Source organism: Gorilla gorilla, chromosome 2, assembly GCF_029281585.2.
Source record: "Gorilla gorilla gorilla isolate KB3781 chromosome 2, NHGRI_mGorGor1-v2.1_pri, whole genome shotgun sequence".
In the NCBI taxonomy this organism is placed as follows: domain Eukaryota; kingdom Metazoa; phylum Chordata; class Mammalia; order Primates; family Hominidae; genus Gorilla; species Gorilla gorilla.
This window is the reverse complement of record NC_086017.1, coordinates 96062837-96087975: the sequence shown is the minus strand read 5'-3', so window position 1 is coordinate 96087975 and position 25139 is coordinate 96062837. Positions and strand designations below refer to the sequence as shown.

The following is a 25139-nucleotide window of genomic DNA, read 5'->3' as shown; positions in this document are numbered from 1 at the left end:
TACTGAGGCTGTGAAGGTTTTCCTCAGTTTGGTTTATAAATAACATTACATAATGGGAAAATACTTTTGCCTTCCAATATACGGTATGCAATGTTGATAATAAATATGCTTTAAATTTAACAGAAAAAGATATATACTGAGTTATCCAAGAAAATCTAAGAGCATAAACTAATGCTGTGGAAAGAATAGTGAAATATGAAATTTTGGGGGATGAGGTAGGGAATCCACACTAAACAATTAAGTTAAAAAAGTTTTCAAATAGCAAACTTAAAAATAAATGATGATGAACCCTGTTACTAGAATTGTTAATTCATTCTCTCTTTTTTCAGAGCAAAAATAATTTTATTCTTCCTTCTGAATTGTCTTTTTTTCTTGAGTATTATAAATCTAATATCCTTTTGAAAATAATCAAAGTCCATTTTCTCCTTTTGAAAGGCATTCTCACTGTTTACAGACTGTAATACAAGGTTCTTGCCTAACCAAGTTAACCATAAGAATGCATATATTTGAACCAATATATTTTATTTTGAAATCTTAATTTTTATGTCTACACCAATTCATGGAGTATTCAGTATTTTCCAGGAACTGGGGATAAAGTAATCATCTCACAGTCTAGTGGCAGATCTGGTAGACCAAGAGCAATCACACCAACACGGAGTGGTTACGTGCTATAATTCTCCTCTTGTATCAAGTACAATGAGCACATACAACCTGAGAATGAAAGAGGCATTTCAGAGGATCTTAAAAGTTCATGAGGTTTTGAAGGATGAATAGGCATAAGTTGGCAAGGTAGAGAAAGACATACCTGATAGTAGCATTTAACAAAGCATAGTATGACCAGTAAATTGAGAACAAACAATATCATTGGAGAGTGATATTAGCTGGAGTTGTAAAATACCTTAATTTCTATAGTGCTTTCTTGCTTAAACATGGTTTCATCTACCAATGCTACAAAAAAAACCATGATACAGGATGTGAGTATAATTATATCTAATTTATCAAACTCAGTGTAAATTGTGACTTAAAGTCATAAGGCCAAAAAAACAAAAAACAAAAAAATGGCATAGTTGGGGCTAAAACTTCGAGTTTCCTGACTCTCACACTGACACGCTCTCCACAACAGAGTTCTCCCCTAGTACCATCTTTCCATGTTTTAAATTCAAACACAGTTAAATGTAACAAAATACCTGAATTTGAATTGCATTTTTCCCAAGTTGTGAGACTTTGAACCTATTATCTAACTTCTTGAAAACTGTTTCTAATTCCACACAATGAAGAGCAACCCCCAACTTAAAATTGTGTAAAACAGAACATTCCCTAGTACACAATAAACATTAAATTAATATAGCTGTTCTTATTTATCAGTATTAATATATTTATTTTAATATAAGCATATAAATAATAAGCTTAAGCATATTATTCAAAGAGAGCCAATTATTCTCTTTGGGACTGCTATAAAACATTTTCAAGACTCCTTTGAGCCACATTATATTGCTTTCACCTGTTTAAATTGACTCTTCCTTCTATTATTAGCCTTTAAATTCCTCAGGAATAAGTAAGTATTTTTTTCTGTACTCCTGATGTTTAGTTCCAGATTATTACAAAGTTAAGATAAAATAAATTTCAGAGGAATAAACAAATACTTATTGTAAAATGATTGTGCAATAAAAGTCATATTTGTTATATTTAATTTTTAAATTTACATAATAAATTACTCTATGAATTTATAATCTAGTATCTGCCTACCTTCTCCTAATAAGCAGCTTATCTCACTATATGCCACCTTATCCCAAGGTCTGCCAAGTGTAATAAAAATTCATTTTATCTTAACTTCACCAATGAAGGAAGTGTCTGTCAGATGAAGATGTGAATGAAAGACATGGAATAATCATTTGTATAAAGATTTAAAAAAATAAGAATACTTTAAACTGTATGTGACTACAAGCTTGGAATTAAAAAAAAAAAGTCCTTAGAAGATATTTACTTTGTTCATAGCCTTATAACAAAAGAGTATTTTCAAAAAACTATTTTGCCAAATAATGGGCTGCGCGTAGTTGCTCACGCCTGTAATCCTGCACTTTGGGAGGCCGAGGCGGGCAGATCACCTCAGGTCAGGAGTTTGAGACCAGCCTGGCCAACATGGTGAAACCCTGGCTCTACTAAAACTACAAAAAATTAGCCTGGCATGGTGGCGGGCGCCTGTAGTCCCAGCTACTCAGGAGGCTGAGCCAGGAGAATCACTTGAACTCAGGAGATAGAGGTTTCGGTGAGCTGAGATCATGCCACTACACTCCGGCCTGGGCGACAGAGAGAGACTCCGTCTCCAAAAAAACAAAAAAAAAAACAAAAAAAAACAACTAGTCAGGCATAGTGGCGCATGCCTGTAATCCCAGCTACTCAGAAGGCCAAGGCATGAGAATCGCTTGAGCCTGGGAGGTGGAAGGTGCAATGAGCCAAGATTGCACCACTGCACTCCAGGGCGACAGAGTGAGACTCTGTCTCAAGAAAGAAAAAAATATATAATAATAATAATAATAATAATAATAATGTAAAGATACATGTATAAGATCCTAGTGGAGGTTAATAATCTATACTACTATTAAGGTTAATAATCTATACTACTATTAAGAAAACTGACACTAATAGAGCATCCTTCATTTTTATTCTGTCTTCAACATATGTAGTCAATTTTGCAAGACCTTGGAAATCATCTTAAATATGCCTGATGACAGAAATATTTCCAAAGGCCTGGAATGTGATAAAAGTTTTGCTGGTATCTGGTAAAGCCAAATTTGTTTTTATTGTTTTTATAGATGTATCATTTACAGAACATGCATAATTGTGGATTCAATGTATTAATGGCAGAGCATTACATATATAATTGCTCCAAATTACTAACAACATACTAATTTGAGCAGACCTCAGGCCTGAGATAATTTCAACTTGTACCTGAAGATGTGATATGTTAATACTCCATAAAGTATCTCTTGGTAGAAATACAATTGTCTTTCATTTTATTTACTGCTCACTTTGAAAATTCTAATGTGTAACTCAGCAATAGAGATTCTCGCTTACTTGTGCTCTAAGTGAGAACAAGTAAAAAATTATAAGTTTCAGAATATGAATATGCATACATTGAAATGATAAAATTAGATACCTGATCTGTCCCTTGCCAATGAAAAGTAGGTCAGAACTTGCGTAATATGGCTTAGGCCTGTTAAAGGGGTCAGCCTACTATGGTGGGGTCAAATAGACAATGTAAAGGAGGCATTGCTTTCCAATGGCTACATCTCACTGAAGCTACTTGGGGGAAGGAAGATCTTAAGGTGAACACTGTCACATTTACATATTAATGCGATTCAGTTGATCAAATTGTAAATATTTCTTTGGCAAGCTTGAAATAGAACTCTGGGTGAATGGGGAAAGTCAACGTAAATTTTGATTGAAATGGGAGCATGGACAGAATTTGAAAGTGCTTAATAAATTTACTTCCAGTAATTCAAGATTTAGTGGGAAATAGAAACAAAGAGCTAAATCAAACCTTGAATTCTTCAGAATTTTTCTTAATACTGATCCATGTCAAAGTGATGAAGTAAAGATTGGGGCTGAAGTTAAGACAGAGTTGGCAGTCTAAAAAGAAGCTATTTCCAGGTAAACAGTGTCATCTGCAGTGAGAAATAGAAATTCAAAAGAACTACAGCCATGGAAGATAGGTATTGCATTTGTTTTAAGAGTAAGGCAAAGATGTATCCTTCTCCCAAAGGTTAAAAAATAGCTAGGCCGGGTGTGGCAGCTCACACCTGTAATCCCAGGACTTTGGGAGGCCGAGGCGGGCAGATCACCTGAGGTCGGGAGTTTAAGACCAACCTCACCAACATGGAGAAGCCCCGTCTCTACTAAAAATACAAAATTAGCTGGGTGTGGTGGTGCATGCCTGGAATCCCAGGCACTCAGGAGGCCAAGACAGGTGAATTGCTTGAACCCGGGAGGTGGAGGTTGCAGTGAGCCATGGGCAACAAGAGCAAAACTCCGTCTCAAAAAAAACAAAACAAAACAAAACAAACAAACAAAAACCTCATTCTGGAGAACTGTTTTTGAATTGTGAATTTTTCTAAGGTGAGAATCTGTAAGAGAACTGACCAGAGGATAAGTAATGTAACTTACAGGGCAGTGTGTACAAACTTACTTGTGTTACATTTGTTTATATGTATTGGAATTTGAAAGAAAAAATTTTCTCAATATCTGCTAGTATTGTTTTCAATGTGTGTAGCACATTGCATTTTTGATATTTGCTTTTTCCTCCCTTTTTATACTATTTTCCATGCCACACAAACTGGGAAAAGGGGGACTGGGTAAAATGAAGTATAAAATGCTAGAACCCTGAAGATCTCAACCAGAGAAATAATTTTCTTTTTTTTTTGCTATATATTTTATTTTTTTGAAGTATAGACTCAGTGGGCAGGTATATGAAAAGATGCCTATATATGGATGTTTCAGTGTTACTAAAAAAGTAACAATAGAATGTCCATATTATGTTTGATTCTGCAAACGTTTATGCATATGCATATTTTCTGTGAAAAGTAAGCCAAAATGACATGGAAGCTGAATTAAATGAGGGCAAGGAATAACTGAGGCCTGGAGTTATTTTAAATCATATTATTATTGAATAACCTAGGTTAAATTTGCTAAATAACTATTTGTAGCTCAGAAAATGAGGATGCTCTCTAAGTGCATGTGTGTGTATGTGTATTTATAATAAAAAAGCTAAAATGGCTATTATGCATGTTTTTAAAGGTATCAGTTTTTACTCAAACTGTAGAAACAGGTCATCATTTACAGTTTTGACAAAAGCAAGGTTATAATGATAAAAAGACAAAATAATTGAATATTACAAACAAGTTTAAGCTTTTGTGTCAATGTTAATGCTATCTAATTGTCAAGTTTTTCAGACATTGATCCATTCTCAAGAAGTCCTCTAAAGTTTGAGTCATTACAAAATAAGTTTGAAAGAGAAGGAGAGAGATAGAATGCACTATTAAACTATTACAAAGGTGGGAGACATGAAAACTGAATTAAATGAGAACAAGGAATAACTGAGGCTTATAGTTATTTAAAATCATGTAATTACTGAATCACGTAGGTTACATTTACTAAAGAACCATCTGTAGTTCAGAAAATGAGAACATTCTCTAAGTGCATGCTTGTGTGTATGTGTATTTATAATTAAAAAGCTAAAATGACAATTATGTGTATTTGTAAAGATTCATTCTCTCAAAAATAATCCAATATATTCTCATAAAAATTATATTTTGTATAATTAAGGTATACAACATGATATTATAAGGTGCATATAGACAGTAAAAATGCATATAGATAGTACTGTGAGCAAATGAACACTTTGCATTATTTCAGTTACCTTTTTTTGAGTGTGTGGCAAAAGCACCTAAAATCTACTCATTTAGCATGAATCCCATATACATTACAGGTATATTGCCTATAGTTCTCATGTTGTGTATTAGATCTCTAGACTTGCTCTTCCTGTATATCTGCTACTTTATCTTTTGACTTATATCTTTCCATTTCTTTCCCTATCCCCTGCCACTGATAACTGCTGTTTTGTTCTCTATCTTTGTATAGTTGAATATTTTTTAAAACTCCACATAGAAGTGAGATCATTCTGTGGTACATATATGCAATCAAATATTATTTAACCCTCACAAAGAACAGGATCTTGCCATTTGCTCCAACATGCATGAGCCTGGAGGACAATAAACTTAACAGAAAGAATAATCCAATATTTTTAAGTGAGAAATTTTTACAGTGAGTAGCACATCATTTACTTGAAACCATATATTAAGCTAAATGGGATCTTTATTGATCCAATAAAGATATTTTTCACAGACTTTTTGTAGATATAAGAAGTAATGAGATAATCTGTTAAAAATCATTATTAGAGACTACTTAAGCCATGTCTACACTAATGAATTTCTATCTTAAGCTAAGGTACATCACTGATATAGGACAGAAGGAAATATATTCCTCTGGGAAGCAACATAATTAAATGACATTAAAGGGTTTGAAAGGGGAATTGAAGTGGATGGATACAAAAAAGCAGTTTTGGCCAGGTGCGGTGACTCACACTTGAAGTCCCAGCACTTTGGGAGGCTGAGGCAGGCAAATCACTTGAGGTCAGGAGTTCGAGACCAGCCTGGCCAACATGGCAAAACCCCATCTCTACTAAAAATACAAAAATTAGCTGGGCGTGGTGGTGGATGCCTGTAATTCCAGCTACTTAGGAGGCTGAGGCACGAGAATCGCTTAAACCTGGGAGACGGAGGTTGCAGTGAGCCGAGATCTCGTCACTGCACTCCAGCCCTTGTGACCTGGGTGACAGAATAAGACTCTGTCTCAAAAGAAAAAAAGTTTTTAAGGGTACACATAACATAATTTTTCCTAAGCCAATTGCAATTTAACACACAAAAGAAATCCCTTTTTTCTTCTTTTTCTTTCTTCTTTTTTTTGGAGACAGGGTCTCCCGGTGTCGCCCAAGCTGGAGTGCAGTGGCACAGTCTCGGCTTACTGCAGCCTCTGCTTCTGGGTTTAAGTGACTTTCCTACCTCAGCCTCCTGAAGAGCTGAGACTACACGTGCATGCTACCACGCCCGGCTAATTTTTGCAGTTTTTGTAGAGGCCGGATTCCTCAAGTTTCCCAGTCTGCTCTCCAACTCCTGGCTCAAGCGATCTCCGGGTCTTGGCCTCCCGAAATGCTGGATTACAGGCATGTGCCACCATGACCAGCCAAAAAATACTTTTCTTCCTAACAGTACTTGCTAAATTATTTTATGATCAACTAAAAATATTTTACAATTTTTCTTCAGAAATCAAACAATTTTGAGCTCTTGTGTAAATAATTAGCAAAACATGTCTAGGAGCATAGGAATAACATCTATTTGACCAAATCATAGAACTCTTGAGGACTCAAAGGGATATATTTTCTAGATTGTCCCATACTTATGTTATTGTAACATATTGCCTCATATTTATATAGTGTAAATTATATATATATGTGTATATATATATATATACACACACATATATATACACACATTTTTTTTCCAGCTTGTCCAGAGTAGTATGAACCCATATTAGCTTGAAGGCACAGAAATGGGTCTGTAAAAGCTTAAAGCAATAAGCACAACTGTTTGATATACAGTGGTTAGAAAATGATTATTGTATTTTTCTCTTGGATTGATTTTCTTCTTTTGAAACAAATGAAATTTTGTTTTTCTATCTAAGTATTCTCAAAGATCAGATTTTTAAAAAAATCAGTGAAAGTTTTAAAATAATTCTTTTGTTGAATTTAAAGTTGTTTTAAACCCCTCATTGAATCCTTAGTAATTTCTGTTTTCTTTGTTATAAAAAAGAACACTTTTGGAAACTGGTCTATTTTATCTTGATTATATAGCAGCGACATATTAATCATCATTAAATATGAATAAAACATGATTTCCCTAAGTGTTAACATTATCATGAAATGCCAGAGACTGAATTCAGGAGGTTAAGATTATAGAAATTACTTTCAGAGGCAATGAAAGGGTCAACTTAAGTTTTCCACCTCCCCGCACCTTTGAAACTTCTGCAGAGAAGGATAATGTGTTGGCCTGTGATTAACAAAATTTGTGCTAGCTTTTTCCTAAAGGAAAAAAGAGGTGGAAGTTAAACAACTGGTAGCACATTACTATCATTTAATTATATTTTCCTCTTATTTCATCGTAATTTTTTCCTTACCTGTCATTAACCTCTAACTCAAAATAATTTCAGCAAAGTTAGAAAATATGTTGCACAATTTTCTCTTATTCTCTTATCTAGAAAACTTTTAAGAGATAGATTGGTACAAGAAATAATTCTAACAGTTTATCATATGCAATATGCTTATTAGTAATTAAATATAAAAAGATATAGGTAGATGTTTGCATACATTCCCAAGTAGTAGCTATATAACATGTTTTATATATTATTTCCCTCTGTTTACTTGTTCACCCTAATATACATAAATTTCCATTTATGTACTTTACCACTATAGTATTAGAATGTACTAAAAAAATAGTGTATCAAAAGACTGACATGAGTTAATTACATGATAGTAAAATTTCAAGAAGCTCATAAATTATTTTTTCCTTTAGCGAATAAAATGATTAAGTTTCTTTTTTCCATTTTTAAACAAAATTCACATTTTGTTTTGATTGAAATAAACTATACAAAATGGATTTTCTTCATCAAAAATAACAGCAATGTTTTCCACAGTTTTCTAGATAAACCACAATCCTTATTTTTGTAGGTTTTCCAGGTTTTGCTTATAAATCAAGATGAGGCAGTAGGTAAAAGTCATGGAAAAAGACAGAAAGAAAACAGACAAGTCAGTTGTCAGTACCCATGGCCTCTGATTCCGTCTTAACCATGAAACAGAAGTGTTCAACATATACCGGCTAAAAAGCTTAGGAAGATGTAGGCTCCACAAAGGAATGTAAACAGCAACAACGAGATGTAGAACAATGCCAGGCTCTTCCATTCAAATTTTAACTGTCATTTGCTCCTTTAAGTTAGAGAAAGACAAAATCTGCACTGAAATCCTTGTTTGGCGAGCTCACAAGCTTTTCTCTGGTAATTTCTTGTAACTGTCCAGGAGAGATTTTTAACATACTTAAAACTCCTATTAGTCAAAGGTCAACTGTGGGTGTCACTATAACATTTTATAAAATGTATTCCTTCCTCCTGCACCTCTTCAAAACATACTTCTTCAAAGAATTCGTAACACCCAACAAGTAGAGATCCACAGTGATAATAAATGCTATGTCTAAAATGACCTAACTAAAACAATTCCAGAGTGCCATCAGCAGAGTACACGCAGAAGGAAACATGGCACTTTCAATGTTCTCTTCTGGAAGAACAGGTAGGTTTTCAAAGCCTGAGAGTTCAAACAGGGGCCATTTAAACAGGTACATTATCAATGGCTAATGTATTCAATGGAGTTCTATAGGCAAAGACATTTAGTGATTAAGAGGTTTACGTACACCATATGGCTTTTCTTTAAAATATCAAATATAAGAAGGCCTATTTTTAAAAGTCTCCTAGGTATTTTCGATGGTTTTGGAATTATCTGTGCAAAGCTCTGACTTACTTGTATAGGGTTTAATGTTTGTGTCCACCATTAAATCCAGGTTGTGTTTTATACCACAATTTATGTTAAGCAAAGCCAAGTTACTCGAACTTTGGTCTGTCAAAGTGTTCCTCAAGTATGCTTTAAGACGCTTTCGTCCATTTTCGTACCGCTCATTCTCAACCTTCATCACAGGAAGAATACACAGGACCTTCATCAATGCATACACATTAGGAAAAATCTTGATGTCAGGCAGGTGGAGGGCTTCATAGATGGTGGATGGAAGCTCTATATCTTTCCTCCTGTGTTTCTATTTGATTCTCCAACAGTGAAGCTTGGCTGAGAGCATGTCACTATTGGGTAAGTCACTTCTACACATGTCAGCATGGTGTTCCTCCGGTGTATTGAATTTGAGTTGTCCCATGACTGAGGGTACCAGAGATAAGCATTTAAGAGCTTTGAGGTGCTGTTCTAAGAATATATCTTTAAGTTCCTGAATAATGTGCTCCACTGTTGGGACACTTAGTGTTTCTTTATAGTAACTCTCAGAGGCTAGCTGAGATTCCAAGTTACCTTGGTGAGCACTGTGGAATTTTCCAGGGAGTTTCATTTGAATATCAAGTTTGGTTACCAAATTTGTGGCTTCCTCAAACCAAAATTCATGATAAACTTCAATATTTTCCATCACTTCGTTGAGTAAATTCAGTACTACAGTCAAGCTACCAGCTGCAAATAAGACATCAGAGGTTTGCCCCTGGAGATTTTCCCCAAAGGCTCTTGTAAAAGATAGGACATTTTTAAGAACAACAATAGTAACAATGAAATCAAAATCTGTTACTGCACTGCAGAGTACAAATGCTCTGTCAGCTATACAGTTATTCCATCTAATATTTGTGTCACTGTTTATACCATCTGAACCTAAAACAAGTGCTTGCAGGAGTTCCACTAAAATTTCAAAAGCATCATGCCTGCCTGTCCACTGAAAATGGCAGATTTCCTTCAGTTCTTTACCCCTTTCTTAACCGTTGTGAAAAAGAACAGAAATTACATTGTCAAGTTCTAAAAGCAGTTGTGATCGAGGGAAAAAAGAACAAACTTCCTCAATTGTTCCTAATGCAACAGATATTCCCATAACAGGTACTGATTTTGCCAACCACATATTTAAGGCACAGGAAGTTCAGAGTGTGTAGATAGCTTGGGGGTATTTTTCTAAAAGTCTAGAAGCAACAACTTTCATTTTGGAAGAAAATCCACTAGACACAATGTAAGCCTGACCACGACAATGCTTCATATTTAATCCCCACTTCTCAGTTATCATAGTGTGAAATTTCACAGCCAAAATTTCTGCATCAGCTTCATAAGGCAGAAAACCTATAAATTCCTCTCTTAAGCTATGAGATTCATCAACAAACCCCACCAACACAGTTAGGTGCTCTTCCCCTGCTATGTCCACTACATCGTCAGTGATAATGGAAAAGAAGTGTGATTCTCTCTCTTCCCTGAGAGTTTCTTCTCGAATACAGCTCTCACAGATCTCTACCATCTGCCTCCGCTGTGTTTTCGAAGAAAACAACGTGTTGACTGCTATTGTCTCAAAGCGCTTTCTCAGAACCTCTTCACCAGAATTTATCTGGCACTCCAGCAGTGCTTGAAAGTTATCTAGGGTAAAGAGACCTTCTGGGATTTCTTCGGCATCCTGTCCATCCAGAGGTATATTTTGCTTTCCCATCAGAATCAATAATTCAAATAGAGATTTTAGGTATTCTTTGTTTTCCTTCTCTTCAAGGGATAGAGGTAAAATGTCCTCATCTTGCCCTTCACCCTCTTCTTCACTGGGGTTCTGAGCATTGCTATTGTTGGTTTATATTTTTGTTCCTGCTCAGAAGTTTCGTCAATATTTCTCTGTTTCAGTCCTGATTTCGTCTTCACTCAGTTCTTTTATTCGTTTTCTGTGTCTACTTATGTGGTTTGTTCAAATGACTGTAAGATCAAATATTGTTGGTATTGCCTTATCTCGAAGAACTGTTCTATAAGGACTAGTTCTACAGATCATAGAGGTCTCATGTTTGGCACATAATCGATAATGTTTATTTAGCTGATCAGGTTTTTTTTTTTTTTTTTTTTTTTTTTTGAGATGGAGTCTCGCTGGAGTGCAGTGGCGCGATCTCGGCTCACTGCGAGCTCCGCCTCCTGGGTTCCCGCCATTCTCCTTCCTCAGCCTCCCGAGTAGCTGGGACTACAGGCGCCCGCCACAGCGCCCGGCTAATTTTTTGTATTTTTAGTAGAGACCGGGTTTCACCGTGTTAGCCAGGATGGTCTCGATCTGCTGACCTCCTCGGCCTCCCAAAGTGCTGGGATTACAGGCGTGAGTCAACACGCCCAGCCGATCAGGTGTTTTATCTTCTAAGTCAGCTCTCCTACAATTCTCCATTCACTCCTGGCATCTGGCCGGGTCCCGCGGGAACCTGAAGAAGGCCAGGTCGGACTGCGTGCGCTTCGCGTGCAGTTGGGGGCAGCGCAGAAGTTCGGCATCTTCGCCCGCCCGCTGGCTGGCCCAGCCCTCCGCTCCCAGCCTCCTCAGGGCAGTCCGCCCGCTGGTCCGGGTCACGCAGGAGAGCCAGGTCTGCCGGCTCTGCAGGGCCGGCGCGCGGGCGAGGGGCGGGCGAGCGAGAAGCCCAACTTTATTGTAATTTATTGTGTGTGACCATGACAACAAGACAATAAAGCAACGTGAGCATGAATTAGAATTGAAACAAAGCATATTGACAAGACGACACCAGGACCTTTTCATATATGTTATTCTATTATAATATGCATTGTACTGATTTACTAAAATAACTATACATAAATGCTTAAAAGAGAAGATGTTTCATATTGAGATACACCAATTACTTTAAAATAGAAAACATTTTGGCAGCTATATATATTATTTTAATATGAGTCATAGTTATGTGGAAAGCATATGTATTTAACAGAATGCTGATTGCTATGTCCCTTACAGAGTCACAAACTAAGGATAATAAATATTTCCATATGAGTATATTTATATAAGATAATATTTTATAACATAAAATATTAAACACTAGAATGAATCTTCTTATTTAATAGTATCCAATACTAAAATGTATCTTCTTAATTACTTAATTGTATACTTGAATTCCTCTAAAGTTTATGCAACATTATTATTTCTCTCTAAGGTTTTTTATATATTTTTTCTTACAATTAAATCACTTGTATTCCCATTATGGTTTCTAAGCTATTACATTTTAAATTTATGTTCGTACGTTTCCACCTTACTGAATCTCTACCTATTTCTAGCATTTTTCTTTTTTTACACATTTCTCTTGGACAGTCTCATTTTCAATTATACCAACAAGAAAGAATGACAGATTCACCTCTTGTAAAATACAATTGGCATTGGCTGTCCCAATTGCGCAAGGACTTCTAAAATTTAGGACCCTGTTACTATTGCTCTTCCTTTTTTTGACTCTTCCTTCTCTTCTTCTCCATCTCTCTTTTCCTACTTCTCCTTTTTCTTATCGCCCCAATTCCACCAATTTTAATAGGTAGATTGCAAGGGTATTGCCACTAATTGTGGCAACGGCCTTTGGTATACATATTCTTATACAGGTTTTGTTTTGTTTCTTGAATGGAGTTTTCCAATTTTCAAATATCTACTTAGTATCTATTAAGATGAACATAATTACAAGTCAATGAACTGATTAAAATGGTTAGTTATATAGATGGATTTCTTAATATTAAACAAATTTGAATTAGTGTGAATGAACTTACTTTGTAAAGATTAGTGATTCTTTTAGTATATGATTGTATAGTATTTGCTAGTATTTCATTTAGGATTTTTGCATTAATATTGCAGTAAAATTGATTAATATTTCAGTAAAATTGATCTGCAATTTTCTTTCTCTGTGCTGTCTTTATAAGACTTTGCTACTGATGTGGCGACATTATACAAAGTAATGGGAAGCTTTGCTTCTTCTCCATGCCTGGAATCAGTTTTAAAACGGATCAGTTTCTTTACATTTTGATGCAACTAGTAGATATACGATAAATGGTATATTTTTCGCATTATCTGTAATTTTTCTGTTTTCTAATAAATACTTTTTATAATTTATATTTTTAGAGAAGTGTATTTATTTCATATAGATTTTCAAATATATATGCCTAGAGTTATAAAATGCATTTTCTTTCTATTCTTTTAATTTCATCCTTATTGGCAATTCATTTCTTGATTATTTATGCATATTAATTATTTTTCTTTTCTTAGTTGGATTAATTAGTGATTCTAAAGCCATTGATTATTTTACTGACTTTATAAATTCTAAAGTCTGGTTTACAATTTGATTTCTAATTTTATCTTTATTATGTTCTATTTATTTTTAAAATTTTCATTATTTTTTCTTAATATTTGTTTCTTTCTTTCAATATTTATTTGCACCAGTGAAGATTTTTGACACATAAATTTTCTTTTAAATAAGGTTTTAAACAGAGCTTATATATTTGTTAGGTTAGCTGTTATTTCTAGGTATTTTTTAATTGAAGATTTTGTATATTTGTCTCAAGAGGTTATTCCTAAATATTCATTATATTGCCACTAAAATTTTTTCTTCTATTATCATTATAGGATTATTAAATTAGTGCCAGACAAAATAGTGTGCATAACTCTTTTACATTTTCTTTTACTGATTGTTATTTCTTTACTACTCAACAGAAGATTGATTTAAAAACAAACAAACAAATAAGTTTACTCCTACATGGGAAAAAACAGTTATATTTTTTATTTGAAGAGCAGAATTGTATGTACATCTATCAGATCTACTTTATTTTTGTTATTATTCAGTTTACTCAGATGAATATTATTTGACCTGTCCAGGATTGTAATTCCCTATATGTTTTTCCAATATGTAATATTACATATGTGGTTTCAAATAACTATCTTTGTAATTCATACTGTCATCAATATGAAATATTATTTTGTCTTATTTTGTCATTGCTATTTACTTTAAATTAAATGATTAGAAGATTAAATAGAGCAGAGTTAATGTCGGACTTTTCAGGTAGGCCTAGAAGGAACAGCAAATTTCACCAAGACAATCAACAAGTAAAAAAGGCATCATTTAGGGTACTACCTAAACACAACATATCGAAAATTGTGTTGTGTTACCCCCAAAATAATCATATGACATAATGCATTTGTTATTAGATAGATATAGCCATTTCTCAATGTATACATACTTCAAAACATCATGTTGTATATACACAATTTTTAAATAAAATATATATTATTTGTCAATTAAAAAATAATTTTTAAAAGTTCAAGAATATACACATGAAATCCAATTAGAAACTAGTTTCACAATCCTTATGTGACCATAAAAAAATAATAATTTTTAACAGCCCATGGGGGAGAAAGAAGCTTTTATGTTTTGAGAAAGAAGTATCAGTTTATGTCATTAGATAGTTACATTGTCAACTAGTTCATAAGATAAAAATGGCAAAGCATAGTAAAACCTACAAAATATGTTATATAACTATTGTTTCAAGTTTTAACAAAATACGATTTCATCGCTTCATTTAAAAGTATCCTATCTGAAGTAGAGGGTGCTGACACTCCAAAAATAAGTGATCTTCTTCCTAAAAAAATACTAAAAAACAATGAAATAAATTTTCCAAAGCCTTCCAAACAGATTTTCCTCCCTTAAATTTCTGAAATAATTGAGGATCAGGTTCCAGAGAAACAAATATTTTTTACAATTCATGTAAATAGGTAATGTCATCACTGTAGGTATGTATATACCATTTTGCTTTTGATTGTTTAAATATTGGAAAGAATATATATATATACACACACACACATATATATTTATACATATATATATATATACATATATATATTTATACACACACACACACTATAACACCAAGTCTGGATTTATTAAACTTGTAAGGTTCAATCTCTTCAGCCTTCAGTATGCAGTCAATACCATTTAGTGTTTATTTTCAGCGAGCGCTACACTGCCAAATACCCTGCATTGTTATAATAATTTTATTTTCTCATAGAAAAAGAGAACATTTGGGGAAAAGAAAGAACATTTTACATCAAATGCATTGAGAAGATACTTGTTAATTTAACTTTTATAGATGATAATCCATGTAATTGAAAACTGGAAAAAATCGTCAAAATTAATAGCATTTCAAAAGCATATTTCTCAATAATTTGAGAGAAGATAACCTTATTAATGAAATTATAAAAAATTCACCTGTGTCAAATACATAACCAAATAGTTTTTGAACTAGAAAAAAGCATTCAATAGTTCATTTTGCCTTTTAATTAGCACAGGTCAAGATTCCAAATTAAAATTTAGCCCTCTAAATCCTCTTTGGTGACTGGATTTTCTGCTTTCCTTTGAAATTGTCATTTCAGTTTGCATAGATTGCATATTGCCTTCCTCTACATCATCTCGGCATTGAATTACGCACCATAAATGTCTGGTGTTTTTGTTTATGCAAATAAACAAAATAAAATGCACATAAAATGTTTTGATAAGAGTTCAAATTTCATTTTTTCAAATTACATAATTTAGAATGATTCTAAACTGACATATTTTTTCACAGTTTTCAATCAGATGGTTATAATAGTCAATGTGCTATATAGATGACCTAAAGATTTGGTGTCCTATTTTCCTTTTGTTTGGTTATGTAACTGCTAAAGACAGCAGCCAGTGTATTTTATGCTACAGGTATGAAGGAATAAACAGGCTGCACGTGTCTTTCATTCCCAGTCTACAAAGTAAGATTTTCCTTGACTAGAAAAGATATTCAGTTTTACATTTTGCAATACTATCCTTTAGAATAACCCTCAACTTTGGAAAACAAAATTGATTTTCCCATGTCAAATTAGCTTACACTTGATATTTGAGAATGCTGTGGTTAGCTGGAATTTCATGACATCATGAATCTAGAACTCCCAAATTATGAACTGGTTAGCCATGTTAGGAAAATTTGCTTTCAAATTCTAAGCTATACTTAAAAATTTTTCCTCTTAGCTGTATTTTGACCTGTTTGAGATTAATTTGCAAATGTTCAATAGAACGAAGAACAAGACATTGCTCATCTGAAATTTAGGATAAAAATACCATCTTTATGGTTTGTTATAAAAATGCCATGGCCTTTCATTATTTTTTTCCACACTTACTGAACAGGACATTAAAACTGAAAGTCGTAGAGAAGCCAGAAACTCCATAGTAATGTAAACATTTCCTTGGTCTTGATAGTATTGCACTCTTTAGGGTGTGTAAGCTGGAGAGGTCCAATCACCAGCCACAGCACTTTAATTATCTGCCAAATCCTCTTTTATTTGCCCTTTCAAGAAAGTCCTCATGTCTTTTAAATGGCATTTGCTTAGCAAAAGATTGGTGTGAATTAGGCAAAAAGAGGTAAACCTAGTACCTCACAGGCTATTGCAATAGAACAACCTGGCAAGCTCCTCCATCCCCATGTGAAATTCTATATTTATTTATTTACCTTGGCTGCTGGAAAGTTCAGTTTATATGTTTCATGACAATCAGTGCACAGATTATTAGAATGTGCTAAAAGCAACCTATTAACATTTTCCCCAGTGTCGTATTGTTTCTTCTTTCCTTCTTTTCTCTGTCCAAGTACATCTTCACTGGCTGCTGTTTTTTTTTATCACCATTATTGTTACAATCATTTTTACTATATGTATTTTGATAAGCCTTATCAAATCTGCTTTGAATAGAGGCATAATTTACATAAACGTGATTAAATTGCTGAAATCTGGAATATAGTAAAGACCATCCTGTTCCTGGGCAGTTACCAGGACATAAGAATTTTGGGAGAATGGAGATTGTGGTAGAGAGATAATGGTGAGGGGGTGGGGGTGGGAGAAAAGTCAATAGTCAATAGGTTTGTTAATTTATTTATTTATTTATTTATTTATTTATTTATTTATTTTTATTTTTTTATTTTTTGAGATGGAGTCTCACTCTGTCACCCAGGCTGGAGTGCAACGGCATGATCTCGGCCCACTGCAACTTCCACCTCCCGGGTTCAAGCAGTTCTCTTGCCTCAGCCTCCCGAGTAGCTGGGATTACAGGTATCCGTCACCATGCCCAGCTAATTTTTGTATTTTAAGTAGAGATGGGGTTTCACCATATTGGCCAGGCTTGTCTCGAACTCCTGACCTCAGGTGATCTGCCCACCTCAGCCTCCCAAAGTGCAGGAATTACAGGTGTGAGCCACCACGCCCAGCCAATATACTTAAATTACTAAGACCCAGTGCTCTAGAAAGATGCCACAAAAGGAATTTGTGGAGCAGAATGGTCCTCAAAACACCCTACTCATGTCTCTAAGGAGGTCAAAGTAGTTCCCAGGCAAGGGTATCTGAAGTTCTAGGGAGTCCTCACTTGTTACATGTGGCAGCTTATTCCTAATAGAAAAAAGAAAATTCAGACTAAAGACAAGCCTGCCTTAGAGGTTTCAAAGTCTCATCTTGTTTTCATTTATTACTCTCTAGCACAGAGAGAAATCAAAGCCTTCAACAGGTTGAGTGTTGCTCCACACATTCAGCAGGTCACACTGTTGGTGGAGAAGGGATTGCCCATGTAATACCAAGACGTATGTACTTCTAAACTCCCTCTGCCCAGATCCTGCCATCATGTTGACTATTCTGTCATCAAGGATGACACCTTTCTGTTAAAGCTCTAGACTACATTTCAAGAGAGGAACATCCCATATTAATTCCTTGAAAATGTGGTCATTTTCCAAAAAATACTGCTTACAAAAATTAGCAAAAATTGGGTAGTAAAATAATTCCTGGTCCTTTGTTTGTTGTAGCACTGTTTACAATAGCTAAGATTTGGAAGCAACCTCAATGTCCATCAACAGATGAATGGATTAAAAAATGTGGTACATATACACAATGGAGTACCATTCAGCCATAAAAACTAATGAGATCCAGTCATATGCAACAACATGGATGGAACTGGAGATCATTATGTTAAGTGAAATAAGCCAGGCACAGAAAGATAAACACTGCATGTTCTCACTTATTTGTTGAATCTAAAAATCAAAACAATGGAACTCATGGAGATAGAGAGTAGAAGGATGGCTACCAGAGGCTGGGAAGGGTCCTGTCGGGGGGTTGCGGGGGAGGTGAGGGTAGTTAATGGGTACAAAAAACTGTTAGAAAGAATAAGACCTACCATTTGACAGCACAAAGGACTACTATTTGACAGCACAATAGTGTGACTATAGTCAATAGTAACTGTACACATTAAAATAAAGTGTATAATTGAATTGTTTGTAACTTAAAAGATAAATGCTTGAGGGAATGGATACCCCATTCCCCATGATATGCTTATTTCACATTGCATGCCTGTATCAAAATATCTCATACACCACATAAATATATACACCTATTATATGCTCACTTTTTTTTTTTTTTTAATATGAGACGGAGTCTCGCTGTTGTTGCTCAGGCTAGAGTGGAATGGTGTGATCTCGGCTCACTGCAATCTCTGCCTCCTGGGTTCCAGCAATTCTCCTGCCTCAGCCTCCTGAGTAGCTGAGATTACAGGTGCCTGCCACCACTCTCTGCTAACTTTTGTATAGCAGGATAGGGATGCGGTTTCACCATTTTGGCCAGGCTGGTCTCAAACTCCTAACCTCAGGTGATCCACCCGCCTAGGCCTTCCAAGGTGTTGGGATTACAGGCATGAGCCACCACGCCCGGCCACAGAATTATTTAAAAAATAAAATAAATAAAATAATTTCTGGAGATTACATGATTTTTTACTGAACTTAACATTAGGTACTGAACTAAGCATTATTCATAACGTATTAAAAGCAGAGCCACAAGTAGAAAACCACTTAAAACTGCCTCCAGAGTCTTATACCTACAAGTACAGCAGGCGCTCTTCTGAGTGTGGTGCTGGGAAAAGCAGTAACAATAAATGGAGCAAGACATGACTCTTGCTTTTTCTGGGAATTAACAAGAGAGAGGGAAAAGAACGTTCCAGCATGGTAAAGCATGTGACCCAGATATGAGAGGGGCTTTAGGGAGAAAAACTGAAAGGCCTTCTGTAGATCAAGAGCCAGGAAAGCTGGTGTATATAGCATGGTCAGTAAAGGGCAATTCCTGTGTGGCACAGAATGCCCAGGTAGGAAGTTACCACTGAACTTCAGTCCAAAGGTGATCACGAGACATTGATAGGTTTTGCTTGGATTTGCATTTTATGCATTCCACATGCTGCTATGGAGAGTAGGAGAGAAGAAATAAAAATGGAATCAGGAAGAAAAGTTAAGTGGCTTTGCAGAAATAGCCAGCAGCAGGGATAATTTTTCTTCTATATTTATTATCATTTTGCTAAGCATTGGACTAGATCCAACCTATGAATAGGACAAAATTAATGTAAAGACTAAAAGCCTGGGAAATGTTAAATATTTAATTCTTGATGAGGCGTAATATTCATCCTGTCATGCTATGTTCTGTGCACACAGGAATACAGCATGGTGTCAGAGTTTGGCGCCCTCACTGTGAGCTGAGGCACCCCACAGCATCACAGTAACCTCACAAAAATGACATAGGATCTTTTAAAATTTTGACAAAGACATAGTGACATGTGTTGAACCTGACATGAGCTACTATCCTGTGATAGTTCAGGGTTTTAACATTAGATTGCACCAAATCCCTTCCAATGATGCCATTAATCTCAGATTTTGGTGTTTGTGGTGACAAAACACAAGTACCTCAGAGATAACAATGTGTAACTCTTATGCTATTATAACGGGAATGTTATTTACTTTGGCATTAAAAAATAAAGGTATAAGGAAACTCTTCGTTTTTTGTTTTGTTTTGTTTTTAACAAGATCATTCTCTTCCATCAATCCCTCATGCAGCAACCACTATCTTCCTTTCTCAGTGGTAGAGTTATAAAAGAATTTCGATACTCCTTATCTTTCTTAATAGAGCAAAGGATCCATGGTCTGCATGTGGCCCAGACTTTATTTGGAGCCATTGGCTCCAAGTACCTATGAAAGTATATTTAACCTTTAAAAAAGTCCTATTCTGATATTATGAATTCCTTTTTAAAATCTGGTAATTTGGCAACACTGGGTCCACAATTTTTTCTACATAGTAATAATCAGCAGAAAATGCTTTGGGCCACCCCCTTCTGAAGTAACCTTTGCTCTCCACTTTGGCACAGTTTCCACTCACTTACCTGATCCCAGGAGTCATTTGAGTTTGCCTCTAACTTAGTGTGACAAAGACTTTAATGTAGGGATGAATTCTTAAAGGTATGAAGTTTTACTGTGACTATTGTCTATGCCATGGATCTGTATCTGTGAGCGATGCAGACAGTGGATATATTTCTCAGTTATGAATACTGGTAATACTAATAGATAAGTTTTTTGAGATTATTCCATATATAATAGGCATTATTCTAAACACTTTACATTTATTAATTACGCTCACAGCAATATTATTGTAGTCACAGAAATTCTATGAGGTAGGCTTTCTTAATTTTTATTTATAGACGTGTCAAGAACTTTGAATAGTCAGATTTTACCCTGCTTGCAAGTTAAGCTGATCTTCCACAGTTTCATAGATGCTGGCAGAAGACATGGGGGTCTTGGATTAGAGACAAAAGGATTTATTACTCTATTGCAACTAGCAGGAGCATCAGTTTGAATTGGTTCCCCTTATGGCCCAAGTCCCATGGGGAAAATGGGGAGTGGGCCAGGCGGTTGCAGGTACACGTAGTCAGTTTTCTTCACAGCTTAAGAACCCTGGGAGTTAGAAATCCTAGTATTTATAATGCACAGCAAGAAAATGTGCCACTCATTTGCCATTTTCTCTAGAGTACAGCATCATCTTTATTAAACTGAGCAGTCAACCTGGTCTCTGTTAAGGAGGAGGATACTATCTCTGTTTTCTATGGTTGTTCACTAAACATGAACAACCTCCTTTCTCCTTGAAGAGGAAGGAGAATTTCCTTTCCACAATGGGTTGAGATAGAGAGGAGTAATAAACAGAAAATAATACATAGCATTGCTTTAAGCCTATTGTTTTCAAATAACTTTTCAGTTTTCTCACACTGAATAATTTTACAACGTGATAAATTCCATCACAAATCCTAACTAGAGGACCAGTTATAGGTTATAGATAGGGGTCAGAACGAGGTATCCATAAAATTTCATGGACACCTGAACTGTGAGATAAAATTAAAAACCACTGAAACACAATTTAAAATTATACCATTTATGAACCGATTTTGAACCAATAGTTTTCAAAATTTTCTGTTCCAAAGAGCTATAAATATCATAGATTCTATGAGTCAAACTCAGACCTATGTATCAGAATCTCTAGAGGTAGCATAAATATTAAACTTAGGGAATTTAATTTTAGAAAGTTTCCCAGGTAAGCCTGATGTGCAGACTTGAAGAGAAACTAAAAATTACACAGTTCTGAAGGATAATCTCTAAGTTGGTGAATGAGGCACTTCACAACTGGACTTGAATCCAGGTGACTTGTATATCACCCTAGGGTGGCACAATAGAATTGTGATTGTAATTAAGAAAGAATAAAATTGGACATCTGTCTACTCAGGGAATATACTATATTAACATATATGGCACTGTCAAAATGGCATAAATGAAAGGGGAACTCAAAGAATAATAACCTTGCATGTTAATTCAGAACTGTAACAAAGAGCAACATTGATCCCATGGATTCAAAGGATTCCTCATTTGCACTGTACAAGATCTGGAAGGGTATAGACAGCTCACCAGGCAAATGCAGGCTTGATAAAATACACCCTATCTATTTATGTATCTTCTTACTTTGAATCTGTGTTCCTATAATTAGTAATTAATAATCCCAGCTACTTTGACATCATGAAGGAAGTGCCCTGGATTGAATCAGTAACCTAAGCTCCATCAGTATTTTATATTCATCCTTTCCTTGGTGGCTCATGCTGTCATCCACTCATCTGTTCCCATCCACTGATGAATCTTCCAATTTTCTTGACCAATTTTGCTATCACGTTCATAATTTTATCCTCCATACCAAGTCCCATAATGACCCTGGGAAATTCCAGTATCCAAATGAAAGAGACATCTATACATCTACAATTATACAGCAATGACTTCCAAATTCATAGCTCCGGATTTGTATATTTTTCTCTTTAATATTAAATTTTAGCTATGATTTGATCATTTAAAAACCTTTTGTAACTTCACAGCAATTTGGCTAACCACTCATCTGGCCACTCTCTGGATCACCTAGTTTCCTACTGCAGAATTTTTAATTCTAGTATTCCTTTATCTGGCAACAAATTCTTGGTTTACTGTGCACTTATTTCCTTTCATGTTCTGCTCATCTTTTTAAATTAATCTGTGTTTGGCCAGCCCATCATCCCCCTTTACAGATGAAAGACCATCACTCTCTAGGAGCCTTGGTTTCTTCCTTTCATTGTACTTGCCTAATCATAATCCTATATCTTGTCAATCAAAGCACGCATATCCATTTAAAATATGGACTACTGGGAACTGTAAAAATAATTTAAACATTGTAAATTTGCATTGCTACAAGTTCATGGTTTCTAACCTCAGTTAAGGACTACGTTATCTGCTCTTTGTATATTCTTCTGGCATGAACCCAAGCTTGCCTTGGATCAATTATATGTACTACTATTTGATCTGAGTTCCAGATCTGTATATCCAAATCTCCACTCAATATTAAATTTTCACTTGGAGATATCAAATACCCAACGAACTCAACATGTTCAAAACAAATTCATAATTCTGTCACCAGTGTTTCCTATCTCACTGAATGGCAACACCCACCATTAAGTTTGGTTGGCTGGAAGCTTGTGATATCTTCTTGTTCTTTCATCCATATAGTCAAACAATCACAAAACTTGTGAATTTTGCATGCTAATATTAATTATTGTACCTTTCTGTCTATAATTCTGACATTGTAGTCTAAACCCTTATCAGCATTCACTAGAATTATTTCAGTAGCTCCCTCAACTTTCTCCCACCATCCCCTCTGGTATATTTCTTACACATTTGCTCCCCTGCAGCCAGAATTCTATGTTTCTATTTTATTAAAAACCAATTAGGACCTCTCCTCTCTCTCTTTCCCTCTTCCTTAATCACTCCTAGGATAAAAACTCAAATTCTTAAAATAAATTATTTAAAGTTCTGCAGGATCTAATTCAACTACCACATATTTTCATATCATTTTTGTGACAATCTGCATTCTACCCTCATTGGTGCTCTTTCAGGGTTTTTGAGCAGGCTAAGCTTTTTTTTTTTTTTCTTTCTGTTCCACTCAGGAACTTGGCATTTGCTATTTCCTATCCGTGAAAGACTCCTTCCTCTTCCCCATCTCTCCACTCCCCAACTTCGCATCTTACTCAAGTCCCTCATATCTAGCAAATATCACTTCCCTAGGAGAGTCCTTTATGATGACCTTGTACAGCAAATCAGAGAACTCTATATATTTTAAAGATTACTTATCTTCTCATCTTCCTATAAAAACATTGACTATATCCATCTTGCTCTTTATTCTTTCCCCAGAGTTTACAATAATACCTGATAGAAATAGATAATAATTATTCAAGGAATGAATGAGAAAATCTTTTTCAGGAAACATGGTAAGTTCCTACTAAGCCCTCTTTTTCATTTGCACAGCCATTATTTAGAAACTTCACCACTTTTTTAAAGGTACCCTCTATGCTAATTTTCTATCCTTTTTAGAAAACAATCCCCTCTTAATTTATAGAGAAAATACAGGTCATCAAGTAAAAGCTCTGTTAATTTCACACTTTCCCTGAACATACTTCCCCGTTTTCTGGCAAACTGGTGTCTAAATTTATCTTCTCTCCTCAGACTCATTAAACACAGAATGATGCCATGTGTTCAAGGCTAATGTATGGATTTTAAAAAAGGAATTCCATGACATCTTGAACTCTTCGTGGCTTTATTTTGTCAGCTTCTCTCTTTTTTAAACAATATATTCAACATCTCTTTTTTCTCCCTAGCATTCTCACAGCATTTAAAAATGCTTAATTTATGCCATCCTTTGAAAGTGTTAACTGAATTTACGTTATCCTCTATCTGTTTTATATCTCTCATTTTCTTCTCAGACAACATTCTTAAAACAATACAATGCAGTGACTTTCTCTATATTTTATGTCCCATCTACTTTTAAAGTCCTGCAGTCTGACTTTTATCTAATCACTTCATTAAAACTGATTTTTCTAAATTCATCACCACTCCCTGTATAAAAATTAAATTTCTTTCCTTCTTTCTCTTTCTTTTTCTTTCTTCCTTTCTTTCTTTTGTTTTCTTTCCTTTCTTTCTTTCTTTCTCTTTCTCTCTTTCCCTCCCTCCCTCCCTCTCTCCCTCCCTCCCTTCCTTCCTGCCTTCCTTCTTTCTTTCCTTCCTTTCTTTCTTTTGTTTTCTTTCCTTTCTTTCTTTCTTTCTCTTTCTCTCTTTCCCTCCCTCCCTCCTTCTCTCCCTCCCTTCCTTCCTTCCTGCCTTCCTGCCTTCCTTCTTTCTTTCCTTCCTTCCTTCCTTCTTTCTTTTTCTTTTCTTTTTTTTGACAGAGTCTAGCTTGGTCACTCAGGCTGGAGTGCAGTGGCACTATCTGGGCTCACTGCAAGCTTCACCTCCCGGGTTCAAGTGATTCTCGTGTCTTGGCCTCCCAAGTAGCTGGGGCTACAGGTGCACACCATCATGCCTGAAAATTTTTGGTAGTTTTAGTAGAGATGGGGGTTTCACCATGTTGACCAGGATGGTCTCGAACTCCTGAACTCAAGTGATCCACCCCTCCCCCCGCCCGCCCTCGGCCTCCCAAAGTGATGGGATTACAGGTGTGAGCCACCACGCCTGGCAAAATTAAATAAGTACTTTTCAGGTTATCACACTTGGC

The 25139-nt window shown here is 35.3% G+C and overlaps 1 protein-coding gene and 1 pseudogene across 6 annotated transcripts in view; both read right to left on the bottom strand.

The window, feature by feature from the left end:
* CADM2 (cell adhesion molecule 2) overlaps positions 1 to 25139 on the bottom strand; it is a 1108555-nt gene that overhangs the window by 42562 nt on the left and 1040854 nt on the right. The gene's annotated exons all lie outside the window — the stretch shown is intronic.
* On the bottom strand, positions 8272 to 13256 carry LOC101136090 (52 kDa repressor of the inhibitor of the protein kinase-like; annotated as a pseudogene).